General features: G+C 42.1%; 1 long non-coding RNA gene and 2 pseudogenes across 1 annotated transcript; all 3 read right to left on the reverse strand.

Annotated features, from left to right (window-relative positions):
* The window catches only part of LOC112259105, a 34,491-nt pseudogene extending 27,931 nt beyond the window's left edge, over positions 1-6,560 (reverse strand).
* Positions 6,561-9,854: 3,294 nt separating this feature from the next.
* LOC112259107 lies at positions 9,855-11,882 on the reverse strand (annotated as a pseudogene).
* A 2,775-nt stretch (positions 11,883-14,657) lies between these two features.
* LOC121847158 lies at positions 14,658-17,629 on the reverse strand. Its single transcript, XR_006084079.1, has 2 exons — positions 17,481-17,629; positions 14,658-14,982 (listed from the first exon to the last, which is right to left on the reverse strand). It is a non-coding gene; the product is annotated as an uncharacterized LOC121847158 (long non-coding RNA).
* Positions 17,630-17,894: the final 265 nt, after the last annotated feature.

Consider the following 17,894-nt stretch of genomic DNA (forward strand, 5'->3'; position numbering starts at 1 on the left):
TTGCAACAGGCTCTGAGAGGAATGAAACAACATCATGGATAGTCCAGGTAAATTTCACAATCCTACAGAAACGTCAGCACTTTAGTATGAATCATCAAGGACTCACATGCCCCAGCCATGAGCTGTTCTCTCCCTTAACGTCAGGTAGACAGTTTCTAACAGACCTCATGCTCCGATACCATCTACAAGCCGTCAGACTGCTGACCACATGAAATGGACTGACCACCTGCTCAAATTCTCCACACCGACATCAGAAGTGCTGCTACCAGACTTAGTTTATTTCCTCTCCATAGCTACCCCTGTAATATACTGTCCTGAGATATCACATCTAATGAAGATTTAACTGCTCATGTACCGGTTTCCATGACACTGTCCTTTCAAAAGATAAAAGTTGCAGTATAACACATCCTGACAGAAAAGCTTTTTGCTTGACATCGTAGGGAAAACAAAAGAAATCAGCCAAGACCTCAGAAAAAAGATTGTAGACATCCACAAGTCTGGTTCATCCTTGGGAGCAATTTCCAAATGCCTGAATGTACCACGTTCATCTGTACAAACAAGAGTACACACGTATAAACACCATGGGACCACGCAGCCGTCATACAGCTCAGGAAGGAGACGCGAAGGACCTTGTGAAGATGCTGGAGGAAACAGGTACAAAACTATCTATATCCACAGTAAAACAAGTCCTATATCGACATAACCTGAAAAGCCGCTCGGCAAGGAAGAAGCCACTGCTCCAAAACCGCCAGAAAAATGCCAGAATACGGTTTGCAACTGCACATGGGGACAAAGATCATACTTTTTGGAGAAATGTCCTCTGGTCTGATGAAACAAAAATAGAACTGTTTGGCCATAATGACCATCATTATGTTTGGAGGAAAAAGGGGGATGCTTGCAAGCCGAAGAACACCATCCCAACAGTGAAGCACGGGGGTGGCTGCATCGTGTTGTGGAGGTGCTTTGCTGCAAGAGGGACTGGTGCACATCACAAAATACATGGCATCACTGAAAAAGCGTGTGCGAGCAAGGAGGCCTACAAACCTGATTCAGTTACACCAGCTCTGTCAGGAGCAATGGGTCAAAATTCACCCAACTTATTGTGGGAAGCTTGTGGAAGGCTACCAAAAACGTTTGACCCAAGTTAAACAATTTAAAGGCAATGCTACCAAATACTAATTGAGCGTATGTAAAACTCTGACCCACTGGGAATGTGATGAAAAAAATATAAGCTGAAATAAATAATTCTCTACTATTAATCTGACATCTCACATTCTTAAAATAAAGTGGTGATCCTAACTGACCTAAAACAGGGGATTTTTATTTGGATTGAATGTCAGGAATTGTGAAAAACTGAGTTTAAATCTATTTGGCTAAGGTGTATGTAAACTTCCGACTTCAACTGTATGTTCCAAAGAGATACATCCATCTATATGAGCGTATCGCTGAAGAATACTGTGGTAGCCATGCTGGTTAAGTGTGCCTTGAATTTTAAATAAATCACAGACCGTGTTACCAGCAAAGCAACCCCACACCATCACACCTCCTCCTCCATGCTTCACCATGGGAGTCACACGTGGAGATCATCCGTTCACCTACTCTGCGTCACACAAAGACACGGCGGTTGGAACTAAAAATCTCACATTTGGACTCAGACCAAAAGGACAGATTTCCACCGGTCTAATGTCCATTGCTCGTGTTTCTTGGCCTAAACGAGTCTCTTCTTCTACTTGGTGTCCTTTAGTAGTGGTTTCATTGCAGCAATTCGACCATGAAGGCCTGATTCCCACCGACTCCTCTGAACAGTTTGGGCTCCCGAGTGGCGCAGCGGTCTAAGGCACTGCATGTCAGTACAAGAGGAGTCACTATAGTCCCTGGTTCATATCCAGGCTGTATCACATCCGTCCGTGATTGGGAGTCCCATAGGGCTGCTAAATAATGATTTTTAATTTAAATAGTGTCCTTCAAACTTTCCTTTCATCAAAGAATCCTCCATTTACAGCCTTGCAGACCTTTGGCATTCTAGCTGTCAATTTCTTGAGGTAATCTGAAGAGATTTCACCCCATGCTTCCTGAGGCACCTCCCACAAATTGGATTGGCTTGATGGGCACGTCTTACGTACCATACGGCCAAGCTGCTCAATAGGGTTGAGATCCGGGGACTGTGCTGGCCACTGCATTACAGACAGAATACCAGCTGTCTGCTTCTTCCCTAAATAGTTATTGCATAGTTTGGAGCTGTGCTTTGGGTCATTGTCCTGTTGTAGGAGGAAATTGGCTCCAATTACGCATCGTCCACATGGTATGGCATTGCAAAATGGTGTGAAAGCCTTCTTTCAAGAACCCTTTACAAATCTCCCACTCTACCACCAAAGCACCCCAGACCATCACATTGCCTCCACCATGCTTGACAAATGGCGTCAAGCACTCACTCTAGCATATTTCAAAATGTTCTGCATCTCACGGATGTTCTTCTTTGTGATCCGAACACCTTAAGCCCAGAACACCTCAAATTCGTCTGTCCATAACACTTTTTTCCCAATCTTCCTTTGTCCAGTGTCTGTTCTTTCGCCCAGCTTAATCTTTTCTTTTTATTAGCCAGCCTGAGATATGGCTTTTTCTTTGCAACTCTTACCTAGAAGGCCAGCATCCCGGAGTCACCTCTTCCCTGCTACCAGTTGAGGACATGTGAGGCATCTGTTTCTCAAACTAGACACTGATGTACTTGTCCTCTTGCTCAGAAGTGTACCGGGCCTCCCACTCCTCTTTCTATTCTGGTTAGAGCCAGTTTGCGCTGCTCTTTGAAGGGAGTAGTATACAGCATTGTACAAGTTCTTCAGTTTCTTGGCAATTTCTCGCATGGAATAGCCATCATTTCTCAGAACAAGAATAGACTGATGAGTTTCAGAAGAAAGTTATTTGTTTCTGGCCATTTTAAGCCTGTAATGAACCCACCAATGCTGATGCACCAGATACTCAACTGGTCTAAAGGCGGCAAGTTTTATTGCTTCTTTAAATCAGCACAACAGTTTTCAGCAAACATAATTGCAAAGGGTTTTCTAATAATCAATCAGCTTTTAAAATGATAAACTTGGATTAGCTTACACAATGTGCCATTGGAACACAAGAGTGATGGTTGCTGATAAATGGGCCTCTGTACGCCTATGTAGATATTCCAGTAAAAATCGTTTCCAGCTACAATAGTCGTTTACGACATTAACAATGTCTACATTGTATTTCTGATCAATTTGATGTTTTTTTAATTAACCAAAAATGTGCTTTTCTTTCAAAAACAGGTACATTTCTAAGTGACCCAAAACTTTTGAACGGTAGTGTATATTCTAAAATAGTAACAATAAAGAGGCTATATACACAAGGAGTACCGGTACGAGGTAGTTGGGGGGATTGATTGAGGTAATATGTACATGTAGGTTTGGTTAGGTGATTGATTGAAGTACTATGTAGGTAGTGGGTGAAAAGCAGAAAGTCCGGGTAGCCATTAAATTAACTGTTCAGCAGTCTTATGGTTTTGGGGTAGAAGCTGTTCAGGAGCCCTTTGGTCCCAGACTTGGCACTCTGGTACTGCTTGCCAAGCGGTAGCAGAGAACAGACTGACTTGGGTGGCCGATGTCTGACAATTTTTAGGGAATTCCTCTGACACGGCCAGGTGTGGAGGTCCTGGGTGGCAGGGAGCTCGGCCCCAGCGATTTACTAGTCCATACACACTACCCTCTGTAGCGCCTTGCGATCAGATCCTGAGCAGTTGCCATATCAAGCAGTGATGCAGCCAGTCAGGATGCTCTCGATTGTGCAGCTGTAAAACTTTGAGGATCTGAGGGCCTATGTCAAATCTACTCAACCTCATGAGGGGAAAGAGGCATTGTCGTGCCTCTTCACAACTGTGTCGGTGTGATTGGACCATAAGTCATCAGTGGTGTGGAAACCGAGGAACATGAAGCTCTCGACCATCTCCACTACAGCCCTGTCGATGTGAATAGGGGCGTGCTCGGTCCTCCGTCTGTGTGTCTCCGTCCCATAGAGGCCATTGTTTGTTGACATATTTCTATATAACTTGGGGCATAGCAATAAGCTCCAGCATTTAATGCAGTGTTTGCATCCTACCTGGGGAAGGTCCTGAGTCCCAGAGAGGCCTATGGAGTCCAGAAAAGCAGAGAAACTGGTCTGGTACACATTCTTCACCTGGAACACAAGTACAACAGATGACCAATGAGATGACAGACACAGAAAACCCAAACACAGAATTCTCAGCCATGTAAATTTACTGTCTGAACCTCACCTATTCTGTGTGACAAATGACAACAAATCTTAACCTTATAAGTGGATGGATTGGGTGTTTGTCTTAAGTAAATGAAAGAGAATGTCAATGTGAGGGCATGAGGCTTGCAGTAGGAAGGGGAAGTCCGAGACTGAAGGTCAAAAAGTCTTTTTGTAAAGTGGCTGCAGCAGGCTAGGAGGGCAGCGCCTGATGAAGAACTCCAGAACACACATGCCATCAGATGGAAGGATATGACCACATCACCCATCTGCTAGAACCCTTCCTGCAGATAGCACAGACAATGCACATCAGCAGCAGTATCATAACACAGGCCTGTCTTAACAGCGTCATGGGGGAAAACAGACCCATGGATAGAAACCTGCAGCTCACCTCACCAGAACTCTGACTAGGCATGAAGAGGGAAAGTGTATGTCTTTGTTGCTCTTCGCCTTGCAAAAAAAACAAAATTTGCAACATTAGTGATCAACAACCACTGACCCACCTTTTGCCAAAAGGAAGATTATCCAGCAGCCCTGCGGGATTTCTTTCCACCTGGAACAAAGAACTGATCTGATCTGGGCACTGGCGCTGACAAAGGCCCCAATGGTACTCCTGGATCTACTACTTACTTCAGATCCACTGCCTTCTGGACTTGAGTGAAAGGTAAAACTTGCAACTTCCACAGCCACAAACAAGCAAGCACCACAAAGCCATTTTTGAGTGTCCTGTGTTGACAGAGAGAGAAGAAAAATGTAATGTATCGTCAATCTCTCTGTGAATAACCTTGAATAAAATGTATATCAGATACAAATAGTTATTGTTCAGTTGTTTATTCACTTGTTATATTTTATCCATCAGAGCATACAGAAATGGTATTAGTAGATTTTAAAAAAAGTTTATTTTCTACTAGTAACTTGAGGACAATGAGTGGATACGTACAGGGACTTTGTCCACTGAGGCCTGAACTGCCTTCCATATTGCCCAGGCACGATCACACACTGCATCTGTCAGTCACAAAGTCAGCATCCTTCTCTTTGTGCCTGATGGTTCAAAAAAAGTTTAAAAAGAAAGAAAGAAAGTTAGACACATTTAGATAAACCATACACTGTTATGACAGTCATGACTTGAGGGGAGCAATGAGTACAGGTAGTTAGTTGTTGTGGCATTCATGTTTTTTAGTCATTGTCTGTAAACCTTAGTTGCTACATGCCTTTTGGACATAATGATAAAAACCCATTGATTTTAGTTCAACTGTCATACCACACCAGAACACAAAATAGAAGCTTGTTTTACTCCAATGTTTAAACAATGTAAGCGTAAAATGCCTTAAAAAGCTGGACTTTTGATATCATTAATAGCCAGTCTTTGCATCCATAGCGGTTTCTGAATTTGAGAGTGGTTACATTTAGCCTCTGCATTTCTCCAGGCCAACCCCTCAGCTTTTTGACCAAAAACAGAGGCAGGGTAACTGCTTTGTTATTCTTTCAACTAAGGATGATTGCTAGTTTTAAACGCCATAATTCTAACACTTAATGGTAGGAATTGTAATCCAGTCCCAAATGGTGTGTCCATGCTTACTTACTAATGTTGAACAAGACTACTGAAGTGGGAAATAATATCTATGAACCGAGATCAAATCGACTGGAGTAATTTTAGTGGGGGGCATATGAAAGCCCCATCATATTAGCTCATTTATTTGGCAAGACAACAGTACCCAAGATCCTTAGCGTACAGTAGCTAACAAAACGACTGGCATGCCACATATTCCCAAATGCTGTAACTACAACAGTAACATGTTTTCCCAGCTGTTCGACTCGACTTGTTTTCGTATGGGATGTTGTTGGTAGGTAGCTCGCAAACAATTACCAATTATAATTTTACCTACAGAAAATAACGTTATATTTTAGCCAGTAACATAACAGGGTAGCTAGTGTTTTACATAATTAATTTGACTCGGTATCTTGTTAAATACGATGGATAGATGGGAAGTTTACCTTTCTATCGATAAATCAGGCTTGTCCGAGGAGGCATTTTCTATGCTGGGTTTAATTTCCTTGTCCTGTGCTGCTCCAGAGTTGCGTTTTCTGGGTGGCATCTTGGTGTGTTAGATTATTAAAACTAAATACAAATCAGTAACTGTCGTTCTTCTATTTTATCTCAATCCGATATCGTACAACCCTCGGTTTTCAATTGTCCGCTGACTCGCGGCAGAAAGAAACCGCAGAAAAAGTTGCAGACGCACATCCACCTCCACCCCCATCCACCAGACGCACATCCATCTACACCCCCCCCTCCCCCCCAAAAAAAGAGGGTTGACGTACGAGGCCTCCTGGCGGCCATGTTGGAAGACCACCGCATCAATTATTTCGACAACTGAATGGTAACAGTACCTAAAATTCTTATTTGTGCAGGATTTGGCTGCTCTAACAAGAAAGACAACAGGAATAACATATTCTTTACAGATTAGCCGTATATTATTACATCAGAAAAGCAAATCAACTTTTTGCAAATCAAGACCTGAACCCAGACAGCTGCAAGTCATGTGTTGCAGCCTTGCTATAATGTTTTAGGGCTCTCTTCATGTACTGTTGTTGTGAAGTGTGTTTTGTCCTATTTTTTTAATCCCAGCTCCCATCCCTGCAGGAGGCCTTTCATTACAGTAAATGACAAAAAAGTATCCTTCTGGCTGGCAGGGCAAGATTCCTGGACAGTGAAATCCATTATCGGTCTCTTCATACACACAGCTCTGTAGGTGATGATACACTCTCCACCAGTGAAGAAGGGTCATGCCTGTCCCATTTTCCCAGGTCATAGCTGCAAAATCCACCTCAAGGTTGAACGTGTCTGTCAGGTTTACCGTGAACAGAGCCTTCACCCTCTACTCGTTCCTCTCCCCCTCCATTGTTGTTCAAGTTGTTCACCCTCCAGAAATTTAGAGGTCAAATAGATTTCTTAAAATAATGAATGGAGAGAGAAAGAGATTAATAAATACATTTTTATAATGAATGGGATTTGACTTTGTATATTTTCCTTACTGATGTAAACCCATGGTTTCACAATAGGCGGTCGACGGGTGATTTTTCTGAGCAAAAACGCATACAGTACCAGTCAAAAGGTTGGACACCTACTCATTCCAGAGTTTCTTTATTTTCACTATTTTCTACAATTGTAGAATAATAGTGAAGATATCAAAACTATGAAATAACACAATCATGTAGTAACCAAAAAGTGTTAAATCAAAATATTTTATATTTGAGGTTCTTCAAAGTAGATACCCTTTGGTTTGATGACAGTTCAGCTGGAATGCATTTCTAACAGTCTTGAAGGAGTTCCCACATATTCTGAGCACTGGTTGGCTGCTTTTCCTTCACTCTGCGGTCCAACTCATCCCGAACAATCTGTTTGTCAAATACTTTGTTTGGTATTACTGCAGTCAATTTGCAGTGTACAAATTATTTAACTATGTTCTGGCCTCCCGACCATCCGCTCGAGGAAATATCGGCTGAATGTAATTTGTGACTCCTGTCCTACATTATTTGCACACTGGCAGCCTTTAAACTATCAAGGGTTTCATGTGTTCTTAGTGTGGCTCCAGTATTCAATCCATTTCAATACAGCTTTATTTGTCCCCTTAGGGCAAGAGTGGGGGACGTCCGGCCTCCGGGCCTTATACGGCCTTCAAGACAGTTTGATCAGGCCACCGAGCCAATTCATAAATACATTTATATAAAAAAGCTCTAGACATCGTTTTTAACTCATTCATTTTTACAAATCCATCCACCTCCCCCAAGGCCTTGGCGCTACCAGACAGCTCATCATCGAGCACCTGTACATCATGTACATCAGAAAAATGGCTACAGTAAAGACAAGTCAATGCAGAGTGTAATGTTTTCCAAGACAAATTCATATGGAAAGGCAAACCTGTATGCCTAGTTTGTGGGGATGCACTTGCAGTAATGGAAAAAGGCAAATCTGGAGCATCATTACAGCTCGAGACATGCTAAACTGAATGAGTTGCAAGGACAACTTTTTGTGGATAAAGTCATTGCTCTTCAGCGGGGTTTTGGTGCCCAACAAGCCGCCTTTACAAAACATTTCCCCATCCAAATGAGGTTATGCAAGCAAGTTGTGGTGCACGAGCTTATCGCAAAGAAACTGAAGCCTCATTCGGAAGGAAAATTTGTAAGAGTGTCTCCTTGCCACTGCAGAGTTCCTAGCACCAGACAAAGTTAAATGGTTCCAAAGTGTCCGTTTATCTCGAAGAATCGTCACGGAGCGGATAACTGACATGGCACAAAACATTGGAGAACTTCACAAGAAATTGAGTTTCTCTTTGGCATGTGATGAAATGACTGACAACAAATAATGCCCAATTTGTGCGTGGTATTAGAGGAGTTTGACACAAGGGAGGAATTGCTGTCTTTGGAAGCCATGCATCGCACCACCAGAGGTGAGGACTTGTCTCAGCTATGAGCAAATTTGAGCTACAGTTTGAAAAATTAAGTGGCCTTAATACAGATGGAGCGACAGCCATGGTTGGCTCGAAAAAGCGGTTAACCGCATTAGTGAAACAAATTAATTAGTTCTCAGTCTTGATCAAAGTGATTTAATTGTATGCGACTACATCATACAAGAAAGTCTGTGTGCACAGTCGCTGAAGTCGAACAATGTAACGGCAACTGTAGTGTCGTACATCAATGTATCTTTTGATAAAGGGCTGAACAACCGCCAGTTTAAGGAGCTACGGAGTGATCTTGAATCGGAGTATGGTGATCTGGTTTACCACTGAGGTGCGATGATTGATTGAGCCGTGGAAACATGCTTGCGCGGTTTTATGACTGAAGGATGACGTAAAACAATTCATGAAGGGGGAAACCTGTTGTGGAACTGAGTGATGGACATAACCAAGTAGCTGTCTGACTTGAACATCAAGCTCCAAAGGCCGAACCAGCTTCTCAGCGATCTGCTGTCAAACATGAAAATGTTTGAAGCTAAATTAAAGCTGTGGCAAGTACAACTAGAAAAGGGTAACAGTACATGTTCCTACTCTGCAAGGACAAGAGCCTGAGATTACGTTTAACGTCAAACCAGCAGATGTGCCGGATTTCCTACAGCACAAAGTCATTGAGCTGCAAAGCAATGACAAGCTCAACCCCAGGTACAACAACCCCCCTCTCCTTGAGTTCTACAAAATGTACGTTAGCGCTGAGCATTTTACTGTTCTGAGGAGACATGCGCTTAAATTCGCATCCGTGTTCGGGACGACTTAAACTGACTCTTGCAAAAACTCGATTCCGCTCAAGACTGTCTGACACAAACCTGGAGAACCAACTGCGAGTAGCGTCATCTTCACTGCCAGCTGACAAACGCCTCGTCAGAGTTAAGCAGTTTCAGCCATCGCAGTAGAGGTGAGTTTCAACAAGTAATTATAACATTATTTACAATACTAATATTTATTTAAATAGGACTTGCACTTTTCTAAATAATCAAGGACACAAGTCATATTTAAACTAAAACCAATGTCTGATTAAAGTCCGATTAAAACATGAATAAAGCAGAAAATAGCACATGTTAATAATATGGCCCCAGAATAAATGTATAAATATCCAAATGGCCCTTGATGGCAAAAAAAGTTCCCCACACACGCCTTAGAGCAATTACTATAGCAGTGTAACATGGCCTGGGTGATGAGACAGAAAATGGGGCGGACGATACTGATGTCTGTGTCCCAGACTATTTGCTGATGGCCACGATGGCCAACATGGGGATCCTTGCCCCAGCGGGATACACGTAGGCACCATAGTGCAGCTGGGTGTTGTACATCTCAATGAAGATATAGGTCAAGATGAACTGGAAGCACAGGGACACAGAAACAGAGAGGTGGGGTGAAACAAAGGCAACAGGAATGAAAACATCAGCAATAAGAATTTGCTCATAAAATACACACAGACATACTGAGGGGTGATTGAAAAGAAGCCCATAGAGAACACAGCTGGGGTGAAAGGGGATAGATGGCAGTTTCTTTCAATTATTCACCACTGAGGGTGGATTTCAGACAGAGAGGGATGCTTTCCCAGAGATATAATGTAAAGGTCAAGGGTAAAATAAATCTGCCTGACTGACCAATTTGAGAAATGAGGTGCAGAATACCCAGCATGCTTGAAGTAGAGCAGCACTTTGCGGCACCAGGGAGGGCAGAGACAGATCATTGCAATGATGTCTTGGCAAAACTGGTTCACGCATGTGAATATTAAGGAATGCAGACACTTAGTCAAAGTATCTGAATACACCAATGACATACAGTAAGTGTGGGGCATGTCTGAATAGTGGTTAGTATGTAAAATGTAGCATGCAGGGTATGGAGTTGAGGTGCATGTTGCTGTGTACCATAGAAGGAGATGCCAATGAAGCATAGAAGGAGATGCCAATGAAGAGGGTAATGAGGCAAAAGCTAGTGGCGAATGAGTCGATGAGGGTGAACCAGTAAATCCCTCCCTATGGAGAGACGGACACCAGCACTAAATCAAATTTTATTTGTCATATACACATGGTTAGCAGATGTTAATGCGAGTGTAGCGAAATGCTTGTGCTTCTAGTTCCGACAATGCAGTAATAACCAACAAGTAATCTAACTAACAATTCCAAAACTACTGTCTTATACACACAAGTGTAAGGGGATAAAGAATATGTACATAAAGATATGAATGAGTGATGGTACAGAGCAGCATAGGCAAGATACAGTAGATGGTATAGAGTACAGTATATACATATGAGATGAGTATGTAAACAAAGTGGCATAGTTAGTGGCTAGTGATACATGTATTACATAAAGATGCAGTAGATGATAGAGTTCCTCACTAATACACACGGGATCAACAGCAGTCCCATTAGACAGAAGCCGAAACACAGAACTCCCAGGAACAGAGACTTCTCCTTCATGTTAGCTCTGAGCTGTAGGAACTCATCCAGCATGGCCATGGTGATACCCTCCATGTCACCAAACTACAGGGATGAGGGCCAGAGAAACAGGGAGCGCGGTGTTAGATGTCTGTGTTTGGTGGGTTTAAAGCACTGTCGTTTACCAGAGTGTCGACCCCCAGCATGAAAAAGGAGAGGATCGACCAAAACAGAGCCTGGCAGGTGAGGAAGAGGTTCTGAGTATGCCACAAATGCCAAACCGGGACCTGGCGGAAGAATAATGAGCTTATATTTGCCATGGTAATCACAATACATCCAGTTATTATCATGTCATAAACATAAAATAAATGTATTGTTAATTCAAGAGTGATTTGCTCATTGTGAGCTACCAGTGTCTTCCACCTCTCTAACAGGCACTCCCTTCCGCCAAGCCATGTGACCCAGGATTGAAAATATGGCGAAGCCCACAAAGAGACTGGTGCTGCAGTTCCCTATGGTGATGACCAGACAGTCCCTGAAAGCAGAACAATGTTAGAATTGACTCCATTTCTCAGCATGCCTGTAGCCTCAGAGTGCATAGAATAGTACTACTGATCTGATGACATTGTTATCAAACTTATTGTAGGAGGCCGTGCAGAGCAGCCCCCCCAACACCAATCCCCAATGAGTAGAAGATCTGGGAGGAGCATCGTTACCTACATGGTATGAATGCCCGGCTATGAAAAGCCAAGTGACATTTACTCCTGATGTACTGACCCGTCTCACCCTCTACAACCACGGATTATTATTTGACCCTGTTGGTCATCTATGAACGTTTGAAAATCTTGGAGAATATTCTGGCCTTAATGGCCATGTACTCTTATAATCTCCACCGGGCACAGCCATACAGGGTCTGGCCACCCCTCAGAGCCTGGTTCCTCCAGATTTCTTCCTAGGTTCCACTTTCTAGGGAGTTTTTCCTAGCAACTGTGCTTTTACATCTGCATTGCTTGCTGTTTGGGGTTTTAGGCTGGGGAAACTGGATAATTCAAGCGGAGACATTCCTCATTCGTTTGTTTATACACTGAGCTGATGCACGTATACACTGCATGTAAGGACAGTTCCTACAAACAGCACTATGGCTTTATAATCACTTACTACATCTGGAATGTTGCCAGCCAACACAAGAGGATTCATCATTCATTCTATTGAAGCATCAGCATGTACTAGCTTCACATGGAGAGCTGAAGGAGACCAACAGTAGACTGACTAGGATGTGTTTGCGGTAGCAGAGGAAGGGAAACCGCCACACGTTCCACACAGTAGCCGATACAGGAGAGCATAAACTCATACTTCCCACCCCACTGCTCTCTACTGAGAATATTTGGGTCTGGTGCGGGACTCAAACTGTGGCTGGGATGAGGGATTGGTGACATCATGAGCTAAATTAAACCCAGTCAGCTGTGCTGGACTCTAGAACAGATAACACATTTAAAACTGTCAGACAGATCCTATAACGGTGTCATGCCTTGATTTCAAAAAGTATAATTCCATGTCACAAGTTTAGTACTCCCTCTCCATTTTAACGTGTATGAGACACTGGGACTGCACACTGTTTAGGGTTAATACGGTCAGCAACAATGGTAGGAATTGCTATGTAGTCCAGATCAACAGATATGGGTGTGGTTCACACATCAGGAAATGTGAGTTGTCAGTGGACCAGTAAAAAGACTGCAAAGAGATTAACTAAGTATGTCAGGTTAAAATGGTAGTTCAGTTTTTAGAACAGCAAATAATTTGATTTAGGCCACTACCATCTGCCTCCCTTCAACATCATGACACATTGTAAGTCATACAATGGGAATAAAGAGTACCCTACAGGTAGTTGATATAAAATGTTTTTTTTTTAACTAGAGCTGCACACTCTAGGAGCTCAGATGCAAAAATATGTCCAACATTGACAGACAAGCTTTCTTCATCATGGTATAATGACAAACACTGTGGGATGACTCATTTATATAGAGTCAAAAGACACAGGTGTCTGTAATCATGGCCGGGTGTGGCCTGATATCATTGGCTAATTCTCATTAAAATAGCATACACAAAACATAACTGGATAGCGTACAATCACAGATCCAATTTAGCTACATAAGCCTACAAACATTTACAATAGCAAAATCACAATGGCTTCAGATCAAAGTCTACATTAAGAACGAAGGGAGCAAGGGTTTTTAAATTAAAGCTTCAAGTAGCCTCTCGTTTTAAATTTTTTTTGTCGAGGTCACCCCCTCTCCTAGGGAGGGTGACATGTTCGATGCCAACATAACGTTGAGACGAAATCGAGTTGTTTTCTTCCAAAAAGTGGGCCACAACGGGGCAAGTCGAGTTTTTGCGCCTAATGGTGCTACGATGCTCCAAGATACGTACTTTTAATTCGCGCTTTGTTTTACCCACAATTTACACCACAAGGACAAGTTATAAGATAAATAACTGCCTTAGTGGAGCACATGATAACACCTTTGTGGTCCGTTTCCGTGTTTGGAGGATCATCATTGAAAGTGCCATTGCATTGAGCACTTGTAGTTTCCAGCCAGTAGGGTAGCAAATACGTTGTGCATGCATATCGTGGGGTGGTAAATCAGAGTTTTAAGTTTGAGATTTCTGCCCCGCGACAATACAACCAAGGGAAGGTCCGAAAACACATTAACAATACTATCATCGGATCTTAGAATATGCCAAAGTTTGAACGATTCCCTTAATTTGTTCAGAGAACTTTGATTTTTGCGAGACCGACCTTATAAGGTCATGTTTCGTTCTGAATTTTCTCATCGGCAGTATTAATCTGACCATTTTTGTTCCCCCTTTCCCTGAATTTTATTTGCGTCTCAGCCATATTTCTGTTGACATCTGCTTTTTACAAATGATTTTGATTCGACAGAATTGGCTGTAGGGCAAACTGTTTTTCAAGGGAAGTTGGTGACAGTCTTGTAAAGATCATTGTATGGAACATTATCGTCACACAAGATCAAGAAATCTGATACACGTCAAATCAGTTTGCAGAGTAAATCTCAGATGCTCAGAACAGGAGTTAATAAAAGCATGGAACGCCTGGAGCTGTTTTGCGTCACCCCTCCACAGAACAAAAATATCAATATACCGTTTCCAAATGATGTTAGGCAAGAAAACATTTGAGAAGGTTGAAAATAGACTAACCCACATACAAATTAGCATAGTTAGGAGCCATGGTGGATCCCATAGCAATACCCGTTGTCAGAATAAAGAAATAATTTAGAAACGTAGTTGTGTGTGAGTACTATTTCAGCCAATGTTATAATGCATGCGTAGTTCATTAGGGTCACGTTGCAGAAGAAAATGTTCCATAGCTTCAATACCGGCCTCGTGTGGAATTTGTGTATGACAACTCAAAAGTAACTAACAAAGTGTTCTCTGGGAGAGGATCAAGAGATTCAATAAGATTTCATACTGCTGGTGTCAGTAGGCACAAAATATAACCCTTTATTAAGCAAGGAGATATGGGCAGGGCTCAAGATCTTGCTTGATAAATTAAAGACACCCAGTCCCATAGGTTCTGGGACCTTGTGAACGGGCCCCTCTACCTCTGGTAGTAGTTTCTTCTTACCCGGTCGGGTGCGGCATCTCGTCGGTGCGCGTGTCCGCGACCACCTCTGCCCTTCCGTCGGCCCAGTCTCTCGTTGGATGAAAAACTGCCACTGGAAACAGGTGAGGCGCAGGTTGTAGAGCGTTGGTCAGACTGGGGTGGATAGAAGTAAGCGGCATCCCTCCTGCGTCTGTCATGGAGAGGAGGAGCAGGACCTCGTTTGTCAGAGTTTCTCCAGAAGTAGACTTTGTCCTCTGCCTTGTCTTTTTTGTCTTGATTGAATTTCTTGATTTTAAGTAACTTAATTTCTGAGACAGCTTGTCCTGGAGCGCTTGGTTAGTTTATCAGTTCATTGAATATGCCATCATCTCTTCAATCGTGTTATACATTTCAATAATATCATTTTTCAACTGGTCAACAATTAATGTCATTAAATCAATAGAACATTTGTTCAAGATGGCACACCAGCGCTCACAAATCTGTGCGCTGTCCCAATGATGGTTATTTTTCACCGGAGTCCCCGTGGAATAATGCCTTGACGCACGTAATCACTAAGAGTGACTATATGTTGATGCATTCTCGTCTGGCACTTAGATAAATGTAACAGTTCTTTCGAGAGGTCATAATTACCCCTGGCATGTCAAAAAGGGACTCCGATACAATTATCTTATCACGTTCCCTTTGGCTATATTCAAAGTAATCTTGTTTAGGTCTTTGACCAGTGTCAGGAAAATAATTATAATTCGGCATCGTTGTAGAGCTTTTTGTCGGTAGGGTGCTGTTTACTGGGTAATAGATTAATCTAGAGGCGAAAGAAACACACCTATATAGCGAGGTGCTGGCTAGCGGAGTGGAACGCTTAAAAAAATAAATGAGAGCCGCAAACACTTGGAGCTCCGATGCAAAAATATTTATGCCCAACGTTTCGACAGACAAACTGTCTTCATCGGGGTATAATGACAAACATTGCGGGATGACACATTTATATAGTGTCAAAAGACATACAGGTGTCTGTAATCATGGCCGGGTGTGGCCTGATATCATTGGTTAATTTTCATATTAAAATTGCATACAAAAAACTATTAGGCCACTACCATCTGCCCCCCTTCATTATCAACATCATGACACATTGTAAGTCATACAAGGGGAATAAGAGTACCCTACAGGTAGTTGATATAAAATGGGCTATAATATGTTATGCAAAACTAACAAACGAGAGCATAAACCGTTAAATATGTCTTTGAAATAAAAATATCTTTGGATTGTCGATATATTGCTAAGAGGAAAAGTTCCATAGAAATATATGTGGTTTGGATATTTTCGTCAATGATGATTGAAATGGGCACATTTGGTAATGACCGGGAAATTACAGTTGAGCGCAGAGCACAGGAAGTCTTGCTAACGTCAGCCAAGCTAGAACGCAGGTGCAGTCATTGAACAATTTTTAAATATATATAAATAAACACGCCCTCTTTGTACAGACTCATCTTTACCGTTGGTGCACCCGATATCTGTGACTTCGGGACAAGTCTCTGATTGTCCTTGAGTGGCCCAGCCAGAGCCCAGACTTGAACCAGTTCGAACATCTCTGGAGAGACCTGAAAATAGCTGTGTAGCGACGCTCCCCATTCAACCTGACAAAGCTTGAGATGATCTGCAGAGAAGAATGGGAGAAACTCCCCAAATACAGGTGTGCCTAGCATGTAGCTTCGTACTCTGCTGTAATCGCTGCCAAAGATGCATCAACAACGTACCGAGTAAAGGGTCTGAATACTTATGTATATGTGATATTTCAGCAAAAATGTCTAAAACTGTTTTTGCTTTGTAATTATGGGGTATAGTGTGTCGTTTGAGGGAAAAAAATAAATACATTTTAGAATAAGGCTGTTACGAAACAAAATGTGGAAAAAGTCAAGGGGTCTGAAAACTTTCCGAATGCACTGTATATCTATTTAGGATTCTTGCGGTCATATGATTTGTAATTATGTTCTGCCCTCCGACCATCTGCTGAAGAAAATAATTGTCCCGCGGCTGAATCTTGTTGCTGATCCCCGTTTTAACCCATCAGCTACGAGTCTGTAACCTCTGTTGAGGACAGCCAGCAGATGAAGATGAAAAGCCCAAGAATGACCTAGCAGCAAACTTTTGAGCCTGAGCTCATGACCAGATAAGACTCACTTAATTCAAATAGCCCAGGACAGGAAGAGATGGGAGCCATTGTGGAAGATATGCTTATGAAGGTTATAATATATTTATATTAGTACTTTATAATATAAAGTTGAATTGTACCTTCATTATAAAATTACACAGTTCCCAATTTATAGTGTGGATATAATGTTTTGTTTCAAAGGGTCTCTGACAAGCCAGGCTTCTATACAAACAGGGTATTGAAACATACAGCAGAGGGTGCTATAGCCTAACTTGTGCACATGGACTCACTGCCATTTTTAATAAACTGTTAATTTTGTCAAAACAACGGAGGAGCAATGCAGTCACTTTGTAAGTTAAAAAAAAAATAACCATAACCACATTGTCTATTGTAATATACCCATTTTTAGATAGAATAACAAAGAATCTAACAATTCGTGTATTTGCTGGGAAACATTTTAAAGTAGACTTGTGCAAAGGTGAATAAGGGTATGTTGTTCAAGAATGTAACTTATTAAAATAGTTTTATGGTCCTCTTACTGTAAGATGTCTTCTAAGAAATGTCTCTGAGCATTCATCATCCTTATTTGATCAGTCAGTATTGTAAAGAGTAGGTTGATGATGTCGTCTAATTCAGTGTTTGCCAAACAAAGCTAACCAACCCACAAAGCAAATTACCTAGCCTACGTTTCAAAATATCCCGCCAGATTTTGTTTATGGTGACAGCTGACTGAAACACGGAAACTAACGAGAACTAGCCGCTGTAATTGGTTTAACCAAAGATTATGGATAAACTGACAAGATACGAATGGGAGTCGTTGTCCACAAAACGGCACGGTGAGGTGTCTAGCGCCCGCCTATAATTTCTTTGGATTGGTGGATACATCTCATTATTGTAAACTGTCTGTATTCCATGGAGAGATCCTATACTACTAGCCTCATGCCATGAATATG

The sequence above is a fragment of the Oncorhynchus tshawytscha genome, linkage group LG09, assembly GCF_018296145.1.
Source record: "Oncorhynchus tshawytscha isolate Ot180627B linkage group LG09, Otsh_v2.0, whole genome shotgun sequence".
Lineage (NCBI taxonomy): Eukaryota > Metazoa > Chordata > Actinopteri > Salmoniformes > Salmonidae > Oncorhynchus > Oncorhynchus tshawytscha.